This window comes from Mus musculus, chromosome 10, assembly GCF_000001635.26.
Source record: "Mus musculus strain C57BL/6J chromosome 10, GRCm38.p6 C57BL/6J".
Classification (NCBI taxonomy): domain Eukaryota; kingdom Metazoa; phylum Chordata; class Mammalia; order Rodentia; family Muridae; genus Mus; species Mus musculus.
This window is the reverse complement of record NC_000076.6, coordinates 24013000-24017656: the sequence shown is the minus strand read 5'-3', so window position 1 is coordinate 24017656 and position 4657 is coordinate 24013000. Positions and strand designations below refer to the sequence as shown.

The 4657-nt window shown below is 40.4% G+C and overlaps 1 pseudogene; it reads right to left on the bottom strand.

Moving 5' to 3' along the window:
* On the bottom strand, positions 3133-4187 carry Taar7c-ps (trace amine-associated receptor 7C, pseudogene; annotated as a pseudogene).

Here is a 4657-nt window from a genome sequence, read left to right as displayed (position 1 = left end):
ATCTTGGCCCTCCTGCAATAAGGACCGATTCTAGAGGAACAATATGACAGTCTATGCCTCTAATTTTTGATACTCTATCTTAAGATGACCTACAGTTTTAATGTTCTACATTTTAATGTTCTTCACAACTTTAGTGTTGTGAAAAAACTGCCCATACTGCAGTTTCCTGCCAGGCAGCAACTATAGCCAAACTGATTGTTTGAGGGTCTAATCTATTCACAAAGACAAACATAACTAGATAACTTTGTCACAGTTTTGTATGAAGTGGGCTGTATTAGCGCTTTCAAAAGATAATTACTCCTATAATTATCTTAATTAACAATATATGGGTGAGTAGAACATCTTAAATTTGCAATCAAACTGCAAGCTGCAGTCAATGGAACACTGGCAGTTTTAACCATAATTTTTAAGTTTCTTGTGCAAGGTTAGGATAATATCTACAACCTTGGGAAAGCAAAACCCAAGTTTAAAACAATTTATCATCTTTAAAATCAATATTAGAAGCATTATTATCATATTACGAAGTTTGGATGCCAATTAATACCTATGAATACCTATTAAAGCAAGCTTTAATGCTTTAATAAAGAGGCATTGCTTTAAATCTTATCTTAAATTTTACAATTTAGGATAGGAACTGCATTAATTATTATCTAAACTAGAAATATCTTTAGAGACCCAGCCTCTTGGCCTGCCTTATGCCACGTGTCGGAAGGACTCTAAACTTGAGTTATCAAATTTAACACTAACCATCTGTAGCAATGTAACAATTATTAATCTTAACTAACAACTTATGAGCTGAATGTGAAAATATGCAGAACACATTATCAATAAAAAAGAACCAAATGAAGCAGTTACATTTAGACCAATCAGAGAATATTAATTTTTGTAGCTACAATCATAGAATAAAAGGCACTTTACCATTTGTCAAACACATTAATCACAAACCATTTATCAGCTTTTTTACTCCGAAACTAAGAGGCTGTGCACTTGCCCTTTTTTCCTAAAACGAACAGTTTTTCCAGCAGGGGCCCTCCTGCCATGTGTCTAATTCCTGGCTGAAGCACGTGGCAGCTCTCGGCTTTGCAGATAAAGTTTTTTTATACCATCTTTATTATCCAACATAAAACATAGAACATTCATTCATACAGACTGGACACGAACATACATGAATTGAACACGAGAACAGATTGGTGCACCAGACATTAGACAAGACACAAAAGGGGACACAGTACTATTTCTGCTATAAGGCCCAGAGAGAACAAAGCATGGCACTCCTGAAATTTCTCTCTACTTTTTGGGACAATTTCCTCCCTCATGATGCAATCCGCCTGATTATTAATTTCCTTTTAATAAACCCTTTCTTTTCTCACGCCTAAAAATGTAGCTTTGGAGAGCCACAGCCTACCGCCTGTTATAGTTCCTAGCTCCTCTTAAGCTTCACTGCTGAACCTAAGTGAACCAGCGCTCGGGTTTAACGCTGTCTCAGCTTGGCCCATACCTTCTCCGGTATGAATTTCCTTTAATTATTTTCTTCTTCCATGGAGCTCCAAACCAGCAGTGCCTCTTCCAAAAATCTTTTGCCCTTTCTCAGTCCTGCATTGGTTCGCCAAATGTTGTGTCTGGCCAGTAGATCACAACCTGGGTTCTAGCCTAGAAAGGCATTTTGGAAACCTGGAAGAGAAGAGGGGCTAGGTGGCGAGAGAAAGAAATGCAGCTAAGACAGGCATTCTGATCAAAGCTCAATTTTACTGTTTCGCACGCAGTTATGAAGCAGGGGAAGGGGCCCGATTCCCGCCAATTAGTCTTGGAGTCCAATAGCAGGGTGGCCACGTGCACGGCTCTGAACAGCAAAGAGGCAGGTTCCAGCAGTGGGCATGGCACAATGATTGAGCCGGAAGCTCCACCCCTGAGCAAGCAGGTTTCAGGCTGGGGGAGGGGAGACTACACCTGTGGAGGCCAGAGTTACAGACAGGGCCAATGTTATTATCTGCTGAGCTATCTCTCCAATCCCAAGGCTTAGACTTGTAATTTCTTGTCTGAAACATAGTTATCTGGAACAGAATATGGTGGTTGCTTATTTTGCTGCTCTATACTGCTCTCCTCTCTCTCTCTCTCTCTCTCTCTCTCTCTCTCTCTCTCTCTCTCTCTCTCTCTCTCTCTCTCTCTCTCTCTCTCTGTTTTTTACCATTAAGGAAATCAACTCAAAAACACCCAGCTGGCATTATCAAGGGTAAATTTTAGTAGGAATTCAGGTATTCAGGGGAGAGGGCTTCACAAAGACATTAGTAGATCCTAATAGAATGTATTTCCAGACAAGAGCTGACTACACAGTTTGTCCTTTATCTTGGCGTTTTCTTCTTTTGAACACATTATTAATTTGGCTTTTGTAAATCTTATAAAAAAAACTTCTGTAAAGTTTTACAAACTATATTAAATAAACAAGGGACCAACTAATTTATAAATTGCACTAAACAAAAAAATGATGATTTTGAAATCCTTGATTTAAATATAAAACAACTTATAAAACTTTAGGATTGTGACCATTCCTTTATGTGTTTGCTCCCTATAAACCAGGTCTCTAAGCAGATGTTACTGTGTGTGACACTGTTTTCCTTTTCCTCTGTAATCAACTGAGTAGAAGTTAATTAATACATAAACATCGTGGCTTATTTTTCTGGCCTTAAGAATCACATTTTTAACTGTGCAAATCTGGGCCTCAACTAATAGAGACCCACATATCTTGCCTTTCCAAGAAAGAGTGAGCCCCTGAGAATCACTGTTTCACTTATATTGTTTCTAAAAGATGCAAAGGGATTTAAATAGTACATATTCAAACTTGAAGCCTAAAGTGTTTAACAAAAACCAACATTATAATTTTAGAGAACAAGGAAAGAAAGCAAAAAGCCATGGATCCAGGGAACCAGGCAACACTGATCAGCACAAGTCTCAGGGTAATCTAATGCTATTAGCTCTAGAAATTAATCATACATTTATCGCAAAACACAGAACCGGGATTTATATGTTGGTTAACAGTTGAAGCATATTTCATCACTTGACAAGAGTAGATCTGGGTATTCTGTCTCAAGCGATCTTCTGCTGTGAATCTCTCCAATCCCCGACTAAACCAAGAATCTATTCGGGAAACAGGTTGGTGGTTGAGGAATTCACTCTCAGGATTTTGCCAGTGACAATGAGTTTGATGGCTTTTCGAAACCAAGGATAAAAGAAAGCATAAATCAAAGGGTTCATGGCTGAGTTATAGTAAGCGATCCAAACTAGGATTTCATACACATACCCTAGGAAGGCATCAATAAAGGAGTCAATGAAGTATGGCAGCCATGAAAGGAGGAAGGCAGCCACTGCAATGCCCAGCGTTTTGGCTGCTTTCCTCTCCCTCTTGGCCACCCTGTCCTTGTAGCTGTCTGATGCCCTGGCAGTCTGCTTGCTCATCTTCTCAATGTTCTGAGCCTGCTGTTTAGCAATGAGGAAAATCTTAGAGTAGACAGTTATCATCACAAGGGTGGGGATAAGAAATAATAGGAAGTTGATGAAGACCCAGCTTTGATTCACTGGGACTTGACAGCCACCCACACAGGTGAGGGCACTCACTAGATCCTTCAGCCCAGCTTCATTGGCCCCTGTATAAAGGAGGGAAAAGCTGTAGATGGTGGACAGGAGAAGGTGATGCACTTGCCAGAAACAGATGCAGTAAACCTGGTGGGGTAGATCAGGGGGTCACTGACTGCAATATATCTATCAATAGAGATGAAACACAAGTGGAAGATAGAAGAGTAACAGAATGACCCTTCAAAACAAGAATGGAATTTACAGTAAATCTCCCCAAAGTACCAGCAGCCCTCCACAGACCTCACTGTGCTAAAGGGCATCACCATCACCCCTACCAAGAAGTCAGCACAGGCCAGGGATGCCACCAGGAAGTTGGCAGGAGAGTGCAGCTGCCTGAAATGAAGAATTGATGTCATCACCAGGAGGTTTCCACACACAGCCAGCACAGCCCCAAAGCCAAAGACTGCATAGAGGATGAGGCGAGGGCCTGAGGAGTATGGGCTCCTGACACAGGACCTGTTCAGGTTCTCATAGCACAGCTCTGCAGATGTGGCAGAGAACAGATCTCTGCTCAGGATGCTGTCTTGGTTCCAAGGAAAACTGTCATCACCTGTAGTCATGTATGCTACTCCAAAGATCCTCAGAAAAAAAATATCACATTTTCATTTCCTAAATGTTTCCTTCCTCATCCACAGTTAAACCTTCCTTATGACATGAAGGCTCTTTAAGTCTTTCTAATTTTTTTCCTCTGCTTCTTCTATATCTTCACATATCAAAAGCACCAGTGTATTTTGCAATGCACATTTAAATCTCACCTTTTATTAACATTCTCAGTCTTTTTTCACTAACCTACCTTAATGTGATAAGCACTTCCAACCCTCAGGAAGTGCTCTAATGATGCCAAATGCAGTTTGTCCCTAGGACCGAATCCCTGTGGTATAAGGTGAGATAAAGTTAGGGCTTGCCAATAAGCGTGTTGTTTATTTCACTTCACAACCACCCTTTTCTCTTGCAAATTTGCTAATGACAACTGACCCTTTGGCATAATGCAATTGGATGTGATATCTGTCCCAATAGAACTTTACCAAGA